This window comes from Choloepus didactylus, chromosome 20, assembly GCF_015220235.1.
Source record: "Choloepus didactylus isolate mChoDid1 chromosome 20, mChoDid1.pri, whole genome shotgun sequence".
Taxonomy (NCBI): domain Eukaryota; kingdom Metazoa; phylum Chordata; class Mammalia; order Pilosa; family Megalonychidae; genus Choloepus; species Choloepus didactylus.
This window is the reverse complement of record NC_051326.1, coordinates 62,260,402-62,283,255: the sequence shown is the minus strand read 5'-3', so window position 1 is coordinate 62,283,255 and position 22,854 is coordinate 62,260,402. Positions and strand designations below refer to the sequence as shown.

The following is a 22,854-nucleotide window of genomic DNA, read 5'->3' as shown; positions in this document are numbered from 1 at the left end:
TCAGTGGAAAGTCAGAGACTCTTTGGGCTGGAGAATTAAAAGACATTCACTGACCGTGCCCTGTGTTCCAAGCCCCCTGCACCACAGTGCCAGGCTTCTCAGGCACATGCTCTTCTGCAACATTCCAGAAACAGGAGAGAGGAAAAGAGAAAACCTTTCTTCCCTTCTATTAAATGATCCAAGAAGCTTAAAACCCTAGTGGTGCTTTCTTTTTTTCTTAAAATGCCCAGATTTCAATACTTTCCATTATTTGAACACTCATGTCGAATGTATTAAACCTTCTTGTCTCAATGTAAAACTGACCTTTTGTTACTGAGCAGCCATATCTTTTTGAGATAGTTTGATGATTTGCAGACAGGTTTGAGGGCTGTGGTGGTCTTTAGATGGTTATAAGGCACCACCACTTATAGCTGACACCAGAGACCTGATAGGGATGGATTAACTGTATTGAACATTTTTTCCTTTGCTTTTGACCCTTTGTTTAGTTACAATGCCAGATTAGATTTAAGGCAGCTTCAAGTTGTATTAAATGGTATTTTGCTTTCTGTAATATTGTTACAAAATAAAGTTTGTTTATTCTCATATCTTTTTTCAGATATGGTACTTTCATATATACATCTGTTGAATAGTTGTGGAATTCATTCTACAATTTTTTTTTAGAAAAGTAGGAAGGATTTTCATTGTCAAAGCAAGTAAGAGACCTAGTGCTGAACGGCCTATGAATGTGGTGGAAAATCGAAGTTTGGAGTCATGTATGTCACCAGAAGGAAAGTTGGAGGTTAAAACATGGAATATATAACACAGTGAATCTTGTGGTGGACAATGCCCAAGTACAAATATTAAAAAGTTCTTTCACAAACTAGAATATATGACACATTACTATTACAATAAGGAGTTGAGGAGTTTATGGGGAAAAACTGTACCTGTTGCAAACTATGAACTACAGTTAACAGTAATATTTTAATACTCTTTCATCGACAGTAACAAATGTACCACACCAATATTATGGTTCAATAAAAGGCGGGGGATGGGTATGGGAGGATTGAGGTTTACTTTTTTTATTTCTTTTCTGTAATAATAAAAATGTCCTAAAGTTGACCCTGGGGTTGTATGCACAACTATGTGATGATTCTGTGAGCCAGTGATTCTATATTTCAGATGGTTTGTATGATGTGTGAATATATCTCAAAACTGCATTTTTAAAAATAAAAAAATAAAAAAACCCTAAGAGACCCAAGCATAACACAAGATAAATAAGTTGGCCTGAGATGCAGTCTCTCCTCCTAAGCCCATGTGAACAAACCAAAGCTTAACTCCCTTCCTAATTCTTGTAAATGCTCCTTCTCCCAGAACCTGAAACCTGAGAACCACCAATCATAACCTGCCAGCTCCCTTTTTCTTCTACCTCAGTTCCTCTAAGTCAAGACTAAACCAAGTAAGGACAACTATCCTGTACCAATTAATAAGGTTATTTTCTTTAATACAACCTTGTTGTTCTGCCATACATTCTTGCTCTTGCTGTCACTCCAGAGTTTCCTTCCATTTTACAGATTAGATATTGCCTAATTAATGAATTTATTAATTAAAAAGTGTGAGATCCAAAACCTAATTTTCTATAGAATTTTATTTGTTTTACTTTGACAGTTTTGGTGATGATGACAAGATGTGAAGGCAACTGTGACACTGAACCCTTTGCTTTCTCTGTTCTCCTCACCCTCTCTAAGGTTCATGGGTGAATTATTCTTAGATCTGAGCTCCATTCTTTTTCTGTCTGAGCTCTCTGATCTCACTATCTCTCAGTCCAAAAGTTAGTGAGTGAATCTTATTGATAAGAAAGATCAAATTTTGAGCCTGAGTCCCTAGCCTTTTGGTGCAATTCAGTTTCATTTTTTCTAATGCTGATTTCTTTGCCTGTGCATGAGGTAAGAGATGAGGTGACAAAGATGGAATCCTCAAACTCTTAAAATTTTGATTCTCCACCTTCTGGCACTGTGCCACTGACATGTTCAAAAATGTTAGAATTAGAGTCTGTGCCTATCTAACAAAACAGCAACATCTCACCAAGGACAATCTAGAATTCCAATGTTCTTTATGGGAAACATTCCAAATAGACAAAGTTACTCATCTCAGAAATGCACTACAGAAAAAGAGCTCTCAAACCACTCAAATGCAATGTCGGTTTTAATTGGTAGAGTATGTTAAGAAATTCCATTATTCTAAAACAGTTTCATTAAAGGATTCTTTGCAAAAAGCAAATGACAAATTAAAAGTTCATGAGATTTGTTTTATGTCTAACAGAAAAAAATTTTAAACAAAAAATTTTTAATTGAAGCTATAAGCTGTCTCTTTGTGTCTGTCCATAGGCTTGTTGTATGAATCTTCCTACCTCTGAATGGTGTTACCAAATTAACTTATAAAACTCCTTAAAAGAGCTCTATTCAAACTGACTAAAAGATAAATAAGCATTTATATAAAAAATAATAAAACAAACTTAAAATATTTCTAATGCAAAATGAGTATTCATAGAAAAAATCCAATTGTTTTGAAGAAAATTAAAGTTCCCATAATTCAGAAAAACTTTGGCAAAAAGGGCTAATTTAATATTATTAGTTAAATAAAAATAGCTATGTCTTTGGGATAATCAATGTAAGAAAAATATAAGCATATAATTTTATTCTATTTTGATGTGTTTTTCCTCAATTTATACAGGATTACTGATCAAAAAAAATAGTATTATATCTAATAGACCTCTAATATGATGAAAAATGTAAATTTGTACTTAAAGAGTAATTATTGTGTCTTTCTTTAAAATTTTTATTGAGATTGTTCACATACCATATAATTACCCAAACATCCAAAGTGTACAATCAATTGCCCTCGGTACCCTCATACAGCTGTGCATCCATCACTACAATTAATTTTTGTTCAATTTTTAGAAACTTTTCATTACTCCAGACAAGAAACAAAGACAAAGAAGCAAAAAAAAAAAAAAAAAAAAAAAAAAAGAAAAGGAAACTCAAATCTTCCCATATCCCTGGCCAACCCCCTCCATTGTTGACTCATAGCATTGGTACAGTACATTTGTTATTGTTTATGGAAAAATGTTGAAATACTACTGACTGTAGTATATAGTTTGCAATAGGTATATATTTTTTCCCTATATGTCCCCCTATTATTAACTTCTAGTTGTACTGTCATGCATTTGTTCTGGTTCACGGAAGAGATTCCTAATATTTGTATAGTTAACCACAGACATTGCCCACCACAGGATTCAGTTTTATACATTCCCATCTTTTGACCTCCAACTTTCCTTCTGGTGTCATATATGACTCTGAGCTTCCCCTTTCCACCTCATTCACACACCATTCAGCACTGTTAGTTATTCTCACAATGTGCTACCGTCACCTCTGTTCATTTCCAAACATTTAGGTTCATCCTAGTTGAACATTCTGCTCATACTAAGCAACCGCTCCCCATTCTTTAGCCTCGTTGTATATCTTCATAACTTACATTTCATGTCTATGAGTTTTACATATTATAATTAGTTCCTATCAGTGAGACCCTGCAATATTTGTCTTATGTGTCTGGCTTATTATACTCAGTATATTGCCCTCAAGTTTCCATCATCAACCCATTTTGCTTTGTAAGATGGTTTTGTTCACATGCCATACATTCCACCCTAAGTGAATAAATGACATATTTATGTGTTCATCACCCTCACCACTATCTATATAAGGGCATCTACATTTCTTCCACAAAACAGGAAGAAGCGTCAAAGAAGGTAGAGAAGCAAAAGAAAAAAAGATGAAAAAACAAAACAAAATAAAACATGACAGCTAGGAAGCAGCAAAAGGAAAGATAAACTTAAATCAAAGTAGAATAAAGAGTCAGACAACACCACCAATGTCAAGTGTCTCACATCCCTCCCCTATCCCCCCCATTATCTGCATTTACATTGGTGTATTGCCTTTGTTACATTAAAAGGAGCATAATACAATGATTCTGTTAATTATAGTCTCTAGTTTATACTGATTGCATCCCTCCCCCCCAATGCCTCCCCATTTTTAACACCTTGCAAGGTTGACATTCACTTATTCTCCCTCATGAAAAACGTATTTGTACATTTTATCACAATTGTTGAACACTCGAGGTTTCACCAAGTTACAGTCCCAGTCTTTATCTTTCCTCCTTCCTTCTGGTGTCCCACATGCTCCCAACCCTCCTCTCTCAACCATATTCATAGTTATCTTTGTTCAGTGCACTTCCATTACTGTGCTACCACCTCCTCAAATTGTGTTCCAAACCTCTCACTCTTTTCTTCTCGTATCATTCTGTAGTGCTCCCTTTAATATTACCTGTAGGGCAGGTGTCTTGTTCAAAAAGTCTCTCATTGTCTGTCTGTTGGAAAATATTTTGAGCTCTCCCTCATATTTGTAGGACAGTTTTCCTGGATATAGGATTCTTGGTTGGCAGTTTTTCTCTTTCAGTATCTTAAATATATCACACCACTTCCTTCTTGCCTCCATGGTTTCTGCTGAGAGATCTGCAGTCTTATTAAGCTTCCTTTGTATGCGATGGATCACTTTTCTCTTGCTGCTTTCAGGATTCTCTCTTTGTCTTTGATGTTTGATAATCTGATTATTTAGTGTCTTGGTGCAGGCCTATTCAGATCTCTTCTGTTTGGAGTATGCTGTGCTTCTTGGATCTGTAATTTTATGTCTTTCATAAGACATGGGGAGTTTTCATTGATTATTTCCTCTATTATTGCTTCTCCCCCTTTTCCCTTCTCTACTCCTTCTGGGACACCAATGATACGTACATTCTTGTATTTCGTTTTGTTCTTAAGTTCCCAGAGACGTTGCTCATATTTTTCCATTCTTTTCTCCATCTGCTCCTTTGCATGCAGGCTTTCAGGTGTTTTGTTCTCCAGTTCCTGAGTGTTTTCTTCTGCCTCTTGAGATCTGCTGTTGCATGTTTCCATTGTGTCTTTCGTCTCTTTTGTTGTGCCTTTCATTTCCAGATTCTGCCAGTTGTTTTTTAGAACTTTCAATTTCTGCCTTACGTATGCCCAGTGTTTTCTTTATAGCCTTTACCTCTTTTGCCATACCTTCTCTAAACTTTCTGAATTGGTTTACCATTAGTTGTTTAAATTCCTGTATCTCAGTTGAAGTGTAAAGGCAAGAAAAAGAAATAAAAGGCATCAAATTTGGTGAGGAAGAAGTAAAATCTTCACTAATTCCAGATGACATGATCCTATATGTAGAAAATGCAGAAAAACCTACAGATTAGCTACTAGAGCTAATCAATGAATACAGCAAAGTGGCAGGCTACAAGATCAACATGCAAAAATAAGCAGTGTTCCTATAAACAAGTAATGAGCAACAAGACGAAATCAAGGCAAACATTCCATTTACAATAGCAACCAAAAGTATCAAGTATTTAGGAATACACTTAACCAAGGTCACAAAAGACCTATACACAGGAAACTACAAGAAACTGGAAAAGAAACCAAACAGGACCTTAAAAAATGGAAGAACATACTGTGTTCATGGATTGGAAAACTAAATAGTTAAGATGTCAATTCTACCTGAACTGATTCATAGATTCAATGCAATACCAATTAAAATGCAAACAACTTATTTTGCAGAAATAGAAAAACCAATAACCAAATTTATTTTTAAGGGCAGGCTGCCCTGAATAGCCAAAAATATCCTTGAGAAAGAGGAATGAAGCCAGAAGTATCACACTATCTGACTCTGAAGCATACTACAAAACAACAGTGGTCAAAACATCATGGTACTGGCATAAAGATAGATATACTGACCAATGGAATCAAAATGAGTGTTCAGAAATACACCTCATCTACGGACAACTGATCTTTGATAAGGTAGTCAAGCCAAAGCAACTGGAACAGAGCAGTCTCTTCAATAAATGGTGTTTAGAGAACTGGATATCCATATCCAAAAGAATGAAAGAGGACTCCTATCCCACACCTTATACAAAAATTAACTCAAAATGCATCAAGAACCTAAACAGCAGTGCTAAGATCATAAGACTTTTCGAGGAAAAAACAGTGAAATATCTTCAAGGATCTAGTGATAAGAAGGGATTTCCTAGACCTTACACCCAAAGCACAAGCAATGAAAGAAGTAATACATAAATGGGATCTCCTCAAAATTAAACACTTTTGTACATCAAAGAACATTTTCAGAAAAGTAAAAAGGCAGCCTATGCAATGGGAGACAATTCTTTGGAAACCACATATCAGATAAAGGTTTAATATCCCAAATATATAAAGAGCTTCTACAACTCAACAGAAAGAAAAACCTAATTTAAAAATGGGCAAAAGACATGGATAGACACTTTCCTGAAGAAGAAATACAAATGACTCAAAAACATATGAAAAGGTACTCAATTTCACTGGCTATCAGGGAAATGCAAATCAAAATCTTAATGAGATAGCATCTCACACCTACTAGAATGGCCATTATCAAAAAAACAAAAAACAAAAAACAAAAACAGGAAATTACAAGTGCTGGAGAGGATGTGGAGATGAAGACACACTTATTCACTGTTGGTGGGGATGTAGAACAGTGCAGCCACCCTGGAAGGCAGTGTGGCAGTTCCTCAGGAAGCTAAGTATAGAAATGCTACATGATCCAGCAATTCCATTACTAGGTAGATAGATACTCAGAGGAACCGAAAGCTAATACATGAATGGACATTTGTAAACTGATGTCTACAGCAGCATTATTCCCGAATGCTAAGAGATGGACTCAGCCCAAATGTCCATCAACGGACGAGTGGATAAACAAACTGTGGTATACACACATGATAGAATATTATGCAGCTGTAGGATGTAAGACAAAACAATGTCACGGAACATATAATTATGTGGATGGACCTTTGGGACATTATGTTAAGCAAATTTAGCCAGAAACAATTTAGCCAGACCATTAGTGTACGGTCTCACTAATATGAATTAACATTAATGAGCAAACTTTGAGAGTTAAAGCTGAGAATACAGGTTATCAGCAGATGGAAAGAGGGTAGAGAGAGGGCATTTGATGCTGAAGGAGTATAGCATGTTCAACAGGATTGATTGTATACACCCACAAATAGATAGCATAATAATGTATGATGGTCACACAATATTTTAAGTACATTGAATAAATGTGTCTATGACTGAAGCTGAAAGAGGATGGCTAGGAGCATGTATGACTCCAGATAGAAAGTTAAATGATAAAGACTGGGACTGTATATCAGTGAAAGCTAGAGTGGTCAATGATGGTAACTAAATGTACAAGTATAAAAATGTTTTTACATGTGGGAGAACAAATGAATGTCAACACTGCAAGTTGCTGTAAAAGGGATGGTATTGAGGAAAAATACAATCAATGCAAACTGGATTCTATGGTTAGCATTAACACTGTAAAATGCTTCCATTAAATGTAAGAAAGGCAATATACCAAAGCTAAATGTCTATGAGAGGGGGATATATGGGAGGGGTATGGGATTCTTGGTTGACTTTATTATTGTACTGTATTGTTTTATTGTACTGTATTCTGTTGTAAGTTTTTAAATCTTATTTATTATTCTTAAAAAAATTTTTTTTGGAATATTGAATATGTTCAAGTGCTGATTGCAGTGATGAATGTGCAACTATATGATGATGCTGTGAAGACCTGATTGCACACTGTGGATGACTGTACGGTTTGTGAATGTATCTCTATTAAATTGCTGGGAAAAATATACACAGAGGGATACAAGTGCTGAAGAAAACAGGGAGAGAGGGATTTACCTATTACTGTTGGTGGGGAAGTAGAACGGTATAGCCTATCTGGAGGACAGTATGGTGTTTCCACAAGAAGCTAAGTATCTGGGTGCCGTAAGGTCCTGCAACCTCATTATGGGCTATATACTTGCAAGATCTGAGAGCAGTGACAAGAATGGACATTTGCACAATGGTATTTATGGCAGCAGTATTCGTGATTTGCAATGGATGAAGGTGGCTTAAGGGTACATTGATGATTATCAGAATGGGGAACTGTGGTGGATGCATACAATAGAGTAAATGAGCAGCTGCAAGAAGGAATGGAGCTGTGAGACAGGCAACTAGGTGAATGGATCTTGAGGACAGCATTCTGTATCAAGTATGCCAGAAACGAAAAGACAAACATCACAATGCCTCACTAATATGGACTAACTATAATGTGTGAACTCTGAGAAGGCAATCTTAGAGCACAGCTTATCAGGGCAATGCTTATTGTAATGGTCCCTAGATTGCAAGCTCTTAAAGCAGTCACATCTATTCCTGAATTGTAAAGGTTATCTCCAAATTCTGAGATGCTAATACTTTTGTGTATAACCTGGTCAGTCTCTGGAACTTTGGGTATCTGTGTGACACATTAAACTCAGAGCCAGAGCTCAGCAGCTATGAATATCAGTATTACCTCATACAGCAAATGTTCAAAAAGCTGAAAAAGAGTTCAGCTTAAAATTCTAAAATTTAAAATTCAGCTTCTGTTTTAAAATTTCAACTTCTGTTCAAGACCAAGAGAAGAGATGTTTATATAGTGCAGGATCTATACTTTCTGCAACACACTAAATAATTTAACTTGTACGGTCAGTTTATTCAAACACCATAATTACATGGAACTTTGACTAGGAAGCGAGATCTGATAGGTTTGTACAGATTGGTGTGAGATGCCAATACATCCCAGAGTGATTTGGGTAGAGAATAAAAATACATTTGTGGGTCCCCTGAGGAACTGGGGAAAGATACGGAAACATTGGACTTCTCCACCTGGGTTATTCTCATGGACATTGAGGACTGTTTGGTGGGCCGAGCCCTCGATCTGCAGGCTTGCCCTTATGAAGCTTGTTACTGCAAAGGCTGAGCCTACATATGATTGTGCCTGGGAGTCTCCTCCGGAGAGCCTCTTTGTTGCTCAGATGTGGCCTAAGTCCACTCGGCGGATGAACGTGCTGCTCTCTCTCGTGCAATGGGACATGACTCCCAGGGGTGTGGATCTTCCTGACAACATGGAGCATGGCTCCCGGGGATGGGCTTGGATCCAGCATTGTGCAATTGAGAAAATCTTCTTGACCAGGAGGGGGAGGTGAAATGAAACAGAATAAAGTTTCAGTGGCTGAGAGATTTCAAATGGAGTCAAGAGGTCACTCTGGAGGGCATTCTTATGCACTATACAGATACACTTTTTTGTTTTTTGACGTACTGGAATAGCCAGAAGGAAATATCTGAAACTGTTCATCTGCAAAACAGCAGTTTTGATTCTTGAAGACGACTGCATAACTATGTAGCTTATGTGGTGTGACTGTGTAATTGTGAAAACCTTGTGGCTCACAATCCCTTTATCCAGTGTATGGAGAGAAGAGTACAAAAATGGGGACAAAAACTAAATGAAAAATGGAATGTGATGGGGGTGGGATAGAATGGAATGCTTTGGGTGTTTTTTTTTTTACTTCTGTTTTTATTCTTATTTTCATTCTTTTGCAGTAAGGAAAATGTTCAAAACTTGATTGTGGTGATGAATTCACAACTATATGATGGTACCGTAAAGTTGTTTGTGCACCATGGATGACCGTATGGTATGTGAAAATAGCTCAATAAAACTGAATCTAAAAAAAATGCATGTCCACTTTCAGCTTTAAGACCCTTGCTATGTAAAGATTCAAAACAAAAATAATTTTTCAACAACTCCTTATTTGTATTGCCAGTATGACCGACCCTTGGTTACTAAGGAAAAATGATAGTATTCATAGTAGTGGGTCTATAAACATCACTTTTACTGGGATTACATTGTTATGCCAGGCTATTTTTTCATTTGAGGAGGCTTTGATAAGGTATTAGCCTGGGCACTAAATTGTCTTTATAGCTGGTAAATGTCTGGGCAATGTCCACCTGGTCTCCTCACTGCCCCTTAGGAGTTTACAATCAGTCTACATTTTATTTGCCTCGATATACATTCTTAGACAAATGAGGATTTACCCAGGGAGTTCAGGATTCTGGGTTTGCCTCTTTTGGTAATCTGTTGCTACCCTGGCTTCGGTAATCATGAAAACATGCTAGAAATCTATCAACCACAATAGGAGAACTTGCTGAATCTACTGCTAGAGCTAGAGCTACACTTGTTTTAGACAAGAGCATTGTTGTCCTTGATTACTTATTATATGAACAAGGAGGAATTTTTGTCATTGGCAACAACACCTGTTGAACTTGAGTCAACACCTCTGGGAAAGTTCAGACACAATTGCATGAAATAATTGAACATATCAAACAGCTCAAACAGGTAAGGTCTTCCTCAGAGCCATTTTTAAATCACTTTGATTTCAGCTGGTTTAAATCATGGGCCTAAGCTTAGTAGCATATTAAGAGTTGGGCATTTGGGCATTTTATTGCTCACAGCACTCATTATAGTCTCCATGGTACACTCTTTCTCTCAAGAGTATTAAATGGGAGTACCCAGCTACTTGGGAGATGGTTTCTCTATGCCTGGAATGACAAAAAAAAGTGATGAATAAGCAAAAATTGACATCATGACCACCTATGAGCCCAACATCAAAACAACCTGCAATTACTATTCTAAGATCTTAGGCAGTAACTAAGAGTGGTGCTCAACCCCCCAAAATTTGATCACAGGTCTCAATGGCTGAGAGACAGGTCAAAAGGGGGGTAAACTGTTAAATACATTAAGTAGGCATGAGGATGGAGTCCCTCATGCTAAGCCCTAGGTCAGCAAACTGGAGCTTAACTGAATTCCTTTCTCTTGTAATTGCTTGTTCTCCCAGAACCTGAAATCTGAGAAAAACCTATCATAATTGCCATTTCCCTTTTTCTGCTGTAGCTTAGTTCATCTAACTCAAGGCTAAACAAAGAAAAACATTCCTGTACCAAACAAATATTATTTTACGACTTCCTTATTCTGCCTGTATAAGCCTTGCTCTTCCTCTTCAGACCACCCCTGCATATAATGGACTTGATGCTACCCAATTCATGAATCACTTAATAAAGCTCTGGGATCCAATCAACTAATTTCCTGTGGGTCTTCTGGAACTGTTGATACAGAAAGCACAAATTAATTACTTGTTCTGATCATTCTGGACTCCCAGATTTCTCTGTGGAAAGGTAGGTTCACTATGTAGACAAGATAACATAAAAAACACAAAACAGCAGGACTTGGAGACAGTTTGCCTATGGCCCATATAAAATAGAAAAGGTTACCAGATGACCAGTATCTGAAAAATTGATCCAGATATTTCTATCCTAAATTACATAGTTATTTTTGTCATCAATAAGGAAATCCTAGGCTACTCATACCTGATCTCAAACAAAGAAAGGACCGGGACGATATTATTATAGAACCAGGATGTCAGGATCTTTCAAAATAGGAATTGGCTGAGGTAAATGAAATGTTAAGTCCCAAATGTTAAAAGAGAACAGAGTGTGTGTGTGTATTAACTCTCTCAAAAACCTGTCATCGCAGAAGTTGAAGCAGGATAATCTGCTGGAAAGTTTACTTGGCCTTTCTATGCTCTCATTTTCCACTCTGTGCAGTGGGAATTATAAAAGGACCTACCTATTACTTAAGCTCGTAACCACTGATCCTCTGAGACTCCATGAGGATACTAATAAGTGACATTTGTCAGAATTTGTCATGTTACTTATCCTCTTTTTGCCAAAGATTTCCCATCTATCAGCGTGAACAATTATGACTACCTTTTATATAACATTTTGTAAGAAATAATGAGTTACTATACAGAAAGTACAGAGAATTTTATCTGATGTACATTAAGGTATCAAGTAATATTTATTATGACCTGATAACCCTCCCATGCTTTCAAAGGTATCAAAAGTCCCATGTTTTCTAAAATTTTTTTATCAAATTAGAAAAATGTATGCCAGTTGATACGAACCACACAGATGAATTGAACTAGCCATGCCATAGCCCAATACAAGTACCTTCAATCAGCCAGAATGCGTGAGACTGCTCACAATTTTAATATACACAAACTTTTCGAAATCTTAAGGAGTTATTATTACAACAGCAACATATCTGTAAGTCGATTTTCACTGACTGAAATAATATAACTCAATTAAAAACTTTTACCTGGTATCCGCGGACGAGCTGCCGCCTGCACGCTCCCGCCCCTCCCCGCACCCCTCCCGTCCCTCTCCCTCCCCGAGAGGGAGCCGCGCGGGCACAACCGGGAAGGGTGGCGGCTTCCGCCCCTGGGGAGGCCCTGCGACCCCCAGGCCAAGCCGGCGAACGACTCCCGTCAGCTGTGGGGCAGCGTGCCGGCAAGACGGACTCATTTACCAGAGGTACGGTGAGCACCGCCATCCTGCACCAGCCGCGGCCGCCGCAGAAGTCCCACACGCCTGCTCACTTCCTTTCTCACGCGATCTGGGCGACGGCGGAAGCTCCGGGAATTACCCAACTCTCGCGACAATCGGCCTTTCCTCAGGCGAGGTGAAAGGCGGAAGCGACGCGCTTCGGGTGTTGTCGGCTCCCGCTCTCCAATGAGGGTGGGGGACGAGTGCCGCCCTCCTCCTGGGCTGAGCGAGCGGCCGACACCGCGGAAGTCCATCTCCCCAAGCTATCAGCAGAACAGTGACGAGAGAACCTCCATGTTTCATCGATTTTAAGATGCATATTCGTCGCATTTTAACATCTTTAAAATGTCAGGTGTGTAATAATGAATGGTGTGTTCTTGTTAAATTGGCAACATTTTCTCTTTCCTTGGGATTCAGGAAACAATAGTGCATCTTAAAACTAATAGCGTCATACATTTGATGATACACAGTAAGTAGATCTTGAACCCGAGGAATGGGGCGCATGAAAACAATCCTTCTTGAAGGGCATGCAGGTAGAGTACCCTTAGTCCCTGAACTAATTTTAGAAGGCTAAGCATGGCCATCCGTGGTATTGGAAGAGCTGCTGTGGGCAATTGCCAGGTGCTGGACACAGTCCCAAGCCAGTAATTCAGTTTTATGACCTGGAAGAAATCAACTTTCTAAGCCCAGTAACCTGAGATTGTTGGCCCACTAAACCGCAAGAATGTGCTTACCAAGTTGGGCAAGTGTATATGGTATAAAGAAAACCTGTTGTTAAATATGGCAGACTCACAAGGAGTGCCACACACTGAAGACGACAGTCATAAAGACGTAGGCTGAGAAAGATGAACGGGGCGAATCACTGATGCATTCACCGCACCCTGAATTCTTGCTCTTGTACACACGTATTGGCTGAAACCAGCCTTTATTTTCCTGGATGTAAATATTAACAGTGATGGGTCACGGTTTTCCATGTGTGAGTACTTTATACTCACTAATGAATGTCTAACTTTGAACAACCCTGTGAAAAAGGAAGAATGTATCTATATTTGCATATCACCCACATGTGGGGTGGTACAGGTATGCTGATTCCATAGCCTGAGCCCCTGGGCTCCAGAAGGAACCAGTTCAATATTATTTTGGCCTTGGGAAACTAGCACTCAACAGTGATGATGATGATAATGACAGTGGAGAGTGTTATGGTTGTTATTGAGAACATCTACCCACACTGATTATTTGCCAGGTGACATGTAGGGCCTCTTTTAGATTAACTGGTTTATTCTCCAGACAACATCCTCTGAGTCAGGAACTACACAAGTATCCATTGAATGTTCAGACACTGGCGTTAAATCATAGTTCCAAATCCTGAAGGGGTCTCTTACAAGCTGTGAGAGCTTCTACAATTTACTTGACCTCTTTGTGCCTCTTTGACTACAGCTGCATAACACAAAAATATGTGTATATTCCTGGGGGCATTATAGTGGGGAATTACATGAATTAATACAGCACTGATAATGTTAAAAAGAAAAAATAAAAACTGTCCAATAACTCTGAATAATACATACAACTGACTTCTAATTTGACAAAAGTTTGTTTACAAAATGAAACTGATATGGAATATTTATTTTGGAGCCTCCATTCCATATCCCAATACACTGATATGCCCCCAAATTCCTTGTTATTGGTTTGTCTTTCCTTATGTTCCCAGTATCATTTCTATTCAGACTCTACTACATAATTAAACATGTTTATGTTCTTTATCTGCCTTTCTCTATCCATTTCTCCTCCCCAGAATATCTTGTCTATAGGGTCCCACTTTGGCTGTGCCCCTTCTGGTCATAAAGCTTAATCACTGAAATTTTGTTCAGATCATTCAATTCCTTGAGACTCAGTCAAGGTGATGGGGACTCCTAAGGAGAGCTAGCATCAAAGACATAAGGAAGGAGGGACCAGCATAAAGAACAGAAGCTAGAGAGCCTCCTCCCTGCCCCCAGAGCCTTCTGTCTGAAACAGGCCACTGCCCATCAGCCAATCCTTGGCTGAGGCTTCATGCCTCTCACTGGAATGTTTGTGACATCCTGCTGACTCCCATCCCCACACACCTCCCTTGCCTTACTCCTGCAGAGTCCGTGCCAACCCAGAGTCCTCCCATTCTCCATGCCACCCACACACTGCACCTGTCCAGACATGAGATGCCTGCAGTTCATTGATGAATTTATTGAGACTTGGATAATAACCCATACAGGATCTAACTGCCAGCCCAAAGCAGGGCAGATCCCTACCTACTATCCCAGAGTAGGGCTCAGAGAGAAGCAGGGGTCACAGAAGCCCAACAGGTGTGCTGCCTAAACTGTTAGGGTGATTGTGGCTTCTCCTCCACTGCCTTAGATCCCACACCTAAATTTCACAGTTCCCCCCACACCCTTGCATAGTTCCCATTGACAGTAAAGGAGCCTGAACAAACCTTTCCTTTATTTTTCCATCAGTCTGTCAAATATTCCTGTTTGTTGTTTACTGGCTTTAAGTACAGTGTGGTTTCTCTGGTGTGCTGACATTTGTATTCCTTCATTTTGGCCTTGGTTTTGGCAGCAGATACTAATTTTTATTCAGGCAAATTTAGTATGGCTGATTAACAGAAAAATAAGTGATTACCAGATCATAAAGATCCTTGTTTGCATGACAGAAATTTTTCTGGGATATCAATTCCTTGAATAATGTCATGCTTGAGATGAGCTGACTTAAGAAAAGACTTGAGAAAGGAATTTAAGAAAGCCAGGAATAAGGCCCTGTACCTCAAAGTCAATTCTAATTTCCTGAATGGTGTGAAATCTTGTGGGTTGGATTCTCGTGAATACCGCATGTTAGTTCCTATTACAATAAGTGAACATAGTCCTCAGAGAATGAAAAATTAATTAGAAGTGCAAATCACATGCTGTTCTGAGAGATTGAAACACTGCTATTCATAAAGGACTGTCAGATCAAGAAATGTGAATGTGGCAGGCAACATGTAAATTAATTGAATAACAAACACAGTTTTCTTTCTGCAAGTGTTTCTCACCACAAGTGACCCACCTGAGTCTCGCCCAGCTCCTTTGCCTCCATGATCCGAAGTCAGGAGTAACTGAAATGAGCTGAGGTACCTATGTCCACACACTATAAGGTGTAATCAAGTTGACTGGGAGCTTGGAAGTCTCAAGTTTTACTCCTCATGTGTCACTGGAAATCATCTGTGTATCTGAAGTTGCGTCTAAAATTCCCCTTGCCCCTCTCTCCCCATCTATGTAAAAAGATGAGGAAAACAGAAAGCCCTGACTCAGAGGGCTACTGTGAGGTTAGTGCTGGAGCCAAGTAAAGCACTCTGAATAACTATGCTCCTTGTAGATTCTTTTACTTCGATTTTTAAAACAAACCTAGTATTAGGCTTTAAAGTCAAAATTTGCCATATGAGACTCCCCTCCCTCAATTCACTTTACTATAATTCTTACCTCAGAAGTAACATTTGTGTGGTTCTTTCATGTTTTCCATTATTGTCTTTTAAGAATGACCAAGGGAAATGAAGTCTAAAGATCATGCTACTACTATAGCTGTGCAGTAGCAAAGTGAGGCTATCCGATGGAAAGCAGCAGGGAGTACAAAACCAATCAATTCACTTAAAGATTAATTGTGCAGAAAACCTGCACAGATAACAGAGTGTTGCATTAGAAGTGTGCTAGGCCCACAAGCCAGGGTGGATGGTTAAGACCATATCCTGCCACACTTTGGTCCTTATTTCTTCTTTTCAGAATTTTACAGATGAACTTAAAGATAAAAAGATAACCTGGCCCCTGAAACATGGATTCCCAGCCCAAGAGTCTGGGAGCAGCTTCCCTCCCTTGGAAAGCTGCTGGGGGGCCATGGATGCCTGGTGTCCTCCAGCCCAGGTGTCATTTCTTCACCTCCTCTGTCCAATGGGAAGGAAGAGGCTGCAGGGGTCAGAGGCAGGGGTGTGAGGAGTGGCATGTGATGAGAAGCTTCCTGGCCTGGCTGGGAATATGGCCACTGTTGGCTCCCAGACTTGCAATGGCAGACCCACAGACTTCCTGGAGGAGTGGAAGGCCAAGTGCCAGGAGATGCATGCCAAGCAGTGCCTGGAACTCTGCTGCTGCATGTGGAGTCAGAAGTGAGGCAGCCTGGAAACCCCAGCAGGGCCACTAGGCACCCTGAATCACCACCTCCCTGCCAGTGTGGCCACCCCTGCCTGGGAGCATGAACTACACAGTTGGCTTTGTGGCACTATCCTGTGCCATCCCCTGCTTGCAGAAGCCAAATGACAAGTTCCCTGCTGCTGCTGGTTCTGGGACACTGCCAATCCAGCTTGATGAGGAGGAGCGGGACAGATCTGAGAAGGGCCAGAGTCAGGCCCCAGTGCCAGTAGCTTTCAGAGAGCTAATATTCTGCCAAACTTCAGTCCCAGTTAAAAAAAAAAAAAAAAATGCTATTTCAAGTCCTTATAATTCTTCTATACTTGTTTATTCTTTCAATTAAAACAATTGTGGTAAAACGTACATAACATGAAATTTACCTACAAGTGACATTTAATACATTCACATTATTTTGCTACCATCACCACTATCTAGTTCTAGAACATTTTCATTACGCCAAAGGAAACCCCATAACCACTTAGCAGTCACTCCTCATTTTTTACTTCTATTTTATGCAATTTTATTGAAATATATTCACATACCAATCATCCAGAGTGCACAATAGTTGTTCACAGTGACATCATGTTTTTGAACATTTTCACTAATCCAAAAAATGAAAATGAAAATAGGAAAAACACACAAAACATTCCATATCCCTACCCCCCATTATTCATTTATTTCTTGTTCCTATTTTTCTACTCATCTCTCCATACACTGGATAAAGGAAATGTGAGCCACAGATTTTCACAATCACATGGTCACACCATGTAAGCAACAGTTATACACACGTCTTCAAAAATAAAGGTTCAGTTCAACAGTTCAGTTCAACAGTCTCAGATATTTACTTTTAACTATTCTAAGAGACTAAAACCTAAAAGGGGTATGTATATAATGCATACGAATAACCTCCAGAATGACCTCCCAACTCCATTTGAAATCTGTCAGCCACTGAAACTTTATTTTGATTCATTTCTCTTCCCCCTTTTGGTCAAGAAAGCTTTCTCAGTCCCACAATGGCAGGTCCAGACTCATCCACGAGAGTCATGTCCCATGTTGCCAGGGAGATTTACACCCTGGGAGTTACGTCCCACATTGCAGGGAAGACAGCAAATCCACCTGAGTAATTGGCTTAGAGAGAAGGTCACATCTGAGCAACAAAAGAGGTTCTCTGGAGATGAGACTTAGGCAAAATTTATAAGTAAGCTTAGCCTCTCCTTTGCAGTAACAAGCTTCATAATGGCAAGCCCCAAGATTGAGGACTTGGCCTACTAAACTGGTAGTCCCCAAAGCTTGCGAGAATATCAAGAATTCCCCAGGTGGGGAAGTTTAATATTTCCACATTCCCCCCCCCCAGTCCCTCAAGGGGGCTTTGCAAATACTTTTTATTCTCTGCCAAAATTATTCTGGGATGTATCAGGGCTTCATGCCATCCTGTACAAAGCAACCATATCTCACTCCCTATTCAAGGTTCCATGTAACTATGGGTTTTGAGTAAACTGATCATAGAAGTTAAATTATATAGTGTGCTACAGAAAATATAGATTTTGCATGAAATAAACATTTCTTCCTTTGGTTCCACACAGAAGCCAAAGTATTAAAGCACAGTCAATGTCATCCTCTACCCTTTAGTCTGATCCACTCATCTCAACCAAGTCCATTTTTTTTATATCTCCAATTGAAGTCTGATCTCCTTTTTAGCCTCTTTAACGGTTGCTGTATGGGGCCTTGTCAACACTCACAGCTGCCAAAGTCTGGCTCTGAGTCCTAGGTGCCACACAGATGCTCAAAGCTCCAGGGTTTGACCAGGTCACACACAAACAGCTCAGAATCTCAGAATTTAGAAATAATGATTACAACTCATGAAAAGATGTGACTGAGCTTACAATCTAAGAACTGTTAAAATAAACCTTCCCTTATAACCCATGCTCCCAGATTCAATTCTCAGAGTATGCACATTATTCTTAGCCCATATTAGTGAGGCATTATAATGTTTGTCTTTTTGTTTCTGGCTTATTTCACCCAACATACTGTCCTCAAGGTCCATTCACCTAGTTGCATAACTTACAACTTCATTCCTTCTTGCCACCACTCAATATTCCATTGTATGTATATACCATGATTCACCATTCTGTTTTTCAGTTTATGTACCCTTAGGCCACCTCCACCCATTGCAAATCATGACTACTGCCATGACAAACACCAGTGTACCAATACCCACTCATATCCCAGCTCCCATTCCTCCAAGGGTTGCAGGACCATATATCAATCCCATACTTAGCATCCTATGGCACAAACACTCTGCCCTCCAGTTAGGCTGCACCATTCTACTCTCCCACCAACAATGTATAGGTACATCCCTCTCTCCACATTTTCTCCAGCACTTGTATTCTTCTGTTTATTTTTAAACAGTTTTATTCACACACCATACAATCCATCCTAAGTAAGCAATCAATGATTCCTGGCATAAGCACATGTTTATGCATTCACCACCACTATCTATACAAGGAATTGCTTGCACAAAGAGGAAGAAGTGAAAAAAGTGAGAAGAAAAAGAAAGAAAAAAAAAACTAAAAAGCAACAAAAGAAAAAATAAATTAACACAAAATACAATAAAAATGTCAGACTGCGGGATACTGATTACGTGCTTCGACTTGGCGGGCCTGGGCTGGGGGACCTGATCAGCCCCTGGGGAGGGTGGTGGGCACGGGCGACAGCGCCCTCCACAGCCCCCCAGGCCTGGGAAAGTGAGGCCGGAGGCAGGCCCCATTTCCTCACCCAAAATACAACCGTTAGGGGAGGCTTGCCGGAGGGAACCGCCTTTTCCCCCACCCCTTTATCTTGCCCGCACACTCCCCATTGCCAGTGCAACTCCCACCACCGCCAGTGCGCATGCACCGTTGCCAGAGCTACTCCCGCCCGCTGCAACAGCTTCCGCGTTCTCTCAGAACCAATCCTAGCCTTTTTCCCCTCAGCATTACCATTTTAGGCTCTTACACCCCCACTCCAACCCCGCCCTTCTTGCCAGCCTATATAACCTGTGCTCACCCCTGAATAAACTCTCTTTTGTTCTACCCCCACTGGAGGAAGAGTGTCTTGCCTTTCCCTTTTCGCCGCCCTCCACACCTTGCACGCTACCGCCGGGGACCTGGCCAAGTCCCCCGCCTCGCCCTCGCCTCCAGGAAAGAGCCCCCGCCGCCGGTACCCTCAGAGCAGCCCCGAGAGCTGAGGGTTCAGCAACCGGCCGCCATCCCCCCGGAAGATTTAACTGAGACCGCATCAGACAATAACACCAACACCAAGAATTCCATACCCCTCCCTTATATGCCCCTTATGAACATTTAGCTTTGGTATATTGCCTTTGTTACACTTAATGGAAGCATATTATAATTTTACTGTTAACTGTAGACTCTAGTTTGCATTGGTTGTATTTTTTTTCTCCAATATCACCCCATTTTAAACACCTTGCAAAGTTGTCATTCATTTGTTCTCCTTTATGTAAAAACATATTTGTACATTTAATGACAATCATTGACTACTCTAGGTTTCACTAAATTATACAGTCCCATTTTTTATCTTCTTCTTTCCTCCTTGTGTCCTAGGTGCCATCAACCATACTCATAGTCATCTTTGTTCAGTGTACTTATATTATTGTGCTACCTTCACCTAATATTGTGCTCCAAGCCTCTCTGTCCTGTCTTTTCCTATCTGTCTGTATTGCTCCCATTAGTATTTCCTGTAGAGCAGTTATCTTGTTCACAAACTCTCATTGTCTGTTTGAGAATATTTTAAACTCTCCTTCATTTTTGAAGGACACTTTTGCCAGATATAGAATTCTTGGTTGGCAGTTTTTCTCCTTTAGTATCTTAAATATATCATACCACTGCCTTCTTGTCTCCATGGTTTCTACTGAGAAAACTGCACAAAGTCTTTTTGAGCTTCCCTTTCATGGGATGGATCAATTTTCTCTTGCTGCTTTCAGAATTCTCTTTGTCTTTGACATTTGATAATCTGATTAAGTGTCTTGGCATAGGTCTATTCAGATCTATTCTGTTTGGGGTATGCTGTACTTCTTGGATCTGTAATTTTATCTCTTACATAAGAGATGGGAACTTTTCAGTGATTATTTCCTCCCTTATTCTTTCTACCCCTTTTCCCTTCTCTTCTCCTTCTGGGACACCCATGGCACATACATTCATGTGCTTCATGTTGTCACTCAGTTACTGGAGATGCTGGTCATATTTTTCCTTTCTTTTTCCCTATCTGTTCTTTTCTGTGTAGAATTTCAGATGTTCTGTCCTCCAGCTCATGAATCTTTTCTTCTGCCTCTTTAAATCTGTTGTTGTATGTCTCCATTGTGTTTTAATTCTCTTGTATTGTGCCTTTCATTCCCATAAGTTCTGCCAGTTGTTTTTTCAAGCGTTTGAGTTCTTCCTAATGTTTGCCCAAGGTCTTGTTTATATCCTTGATCTCCTTTGCCCTATCTTCCCTCAACTCATTGATTTGATTTTTTAATTGATTTGGGAGATTTGTTTAATAATTAGTTGTTTCAACTCCTGTATCTAGTTGAAGTGTAAGTTTGTTCCATTGACTGGGACATATCTTAATTTTTCCTAATGTGATTCATAATTTTTTGTTGTCTAGGCACCTGGTTTCCTTGATTACCCCAATCACATTTTCCCAGACCAGATGGACTCAGGTCTCAGGAGAAGACTGTTTTTAGTATCAGGTTTTCCTGAGGGTGAGACCCAGCAGATTGTGAGACTTCCCTGTGAGGCCTCTAGATGGTGCTTTTCCTATCCTGTCCAGCAGGTGGTGCTTGTCAGCCTGTAGATCCCCACTGGTGTAAAGAGGTATTGTCCTTGTAATTCTCTGTGGACTCTGGCCTGGCCAGAGGCCAACAGTGTCAGAAGCCAAGCTTAAGTTGTTTCTGGTTTTTTTCCCCACAGTCTCTGGGGTCTGAATTCTCTGAGGAAGGGCAGACACTTGAGCTGGGTCCCATGCTCCTTTTCTTAGAGAATATATACTCTTTGGGGAGTTATCTTCTACACTGGAATTCCTTCTTTGTCTCACTGACTCTGGTACCTCCACCCTTGCCTGGGCAGCACTGACAATTGAGAATGCCTGTAGCTTTCTCTAATGAACTACTTAGGATGAGTGGGAAAAAAGGAAAAAGAAAGCCCCTTTTCAGAGTCAGTTCCCAGCCCCCAGTTTCACCAGTCAACCAGTGTTGGTGACTGGTTCTCTGTGCCCCTTTTCCTGGGACACAGCTGTTTTCCAGTATTCTGAGCTCAGCTGTCTCCAAAAGCCTATGTTTTTAATTATTTTTTTCCATCAGCCCTGTCTCCTCTCTGCCAGGAGGAACCTCAGGTTCCTTTCCTACTTGCTCCAGGTTTATCTGTGCTTGTAGCTTGTATTCAGTAGTTCAAATTTGTTAATTTAAACCACAATTGGAGCTTGGAGCTTTCCCTCACTCCAGATTACCTGCTTCTTTTTTCAGCAGTGAATGTTTCAGCTCAACCTGGTATGCTGGTGGGGGAGGGGCATCAGCTCCACAGCTTGGAGAGCTAAACTTCTAGTTCTATGCTGCAATCTCAGCTGTTACACCCATTCCAGACTGATGTACGATGTGTTTTCAATCACAGATGTCCTCCAACAGTTGTTCCAGACTATTTACTAATTGTTCCTGGCAATTTACTAGTTTCTCTAGAGGACTAACTAAATTCCACACCTGTCTATGCCTCCCTTATCTGTTCTTTTGTGTGTAAGTTCAGATGTCTTTATCCTGCAATTCATGAATTGTTTCTTCTGCCTCTTCAGAACTGCTGTTGTAGGTATCCATTGTGTTTCTCTTCTCTTCTGTAGTGACTTTCATTCCCAAAAGCTCTGCCACTTGTTTTTTCAGACTTACAGATTCTTCTTTATGTCACCCAGTGTCTTTTTTATACCCTTCATCTCTTGCCACATTCTCCTTCAGCTCATTGATTTGATTTAGAAGATTTGTTTAAATGTTTTTATTTAGTTGTTTCAACTCTTGTATCTCATTTGAAGTGTAAGTTTTTTCCTTTGGCTGGGCCATATCTTCATTTTCCCTAGTGAGACTCATAATATTTTGTTGTCTAGGCATCTGGTTTCCTTGATTACCCCAAACAGATTTTCCCAGACCAGATGGGCTCAGGTCTTAGGAGGAGGGGGTAATCAGTATCAAATTTAGAGTTCTGTGCCATGGTCTTGGCTCTTACACCCATTCCATACTGTTGTATAATGTGTGTCCAGTCACAGATGTCCGCCAAACAGTTGTTCCAGACTATTTACTAG

At 40.0% G+C, this 22,854-nt stretch overlaps 1 protein-coding gene across 1 annotated transcript in view; it reads right to left on the bottom strand.

Annotated features, from left to right (window-relative positions):
- The window catches only part of LOC119516515 (zinc finger protein 596-like), a 37,125-nt gene extending 24,716 nt beyond the window's left edge, over positions 1–12,409 (bottom strand). Inside the window, exon 1 of the mRNA XM_037812810.1 lies at positions 12,342–12,409. The gene's annotated coding sequence lies outside the window, so the exon portion shown is untranslated. The remainder of the gene's footprint in view (positions 1–12,341) is intronic.
- Positions 12,410–22,854: the final 10,445 nt, after the last annotated feature.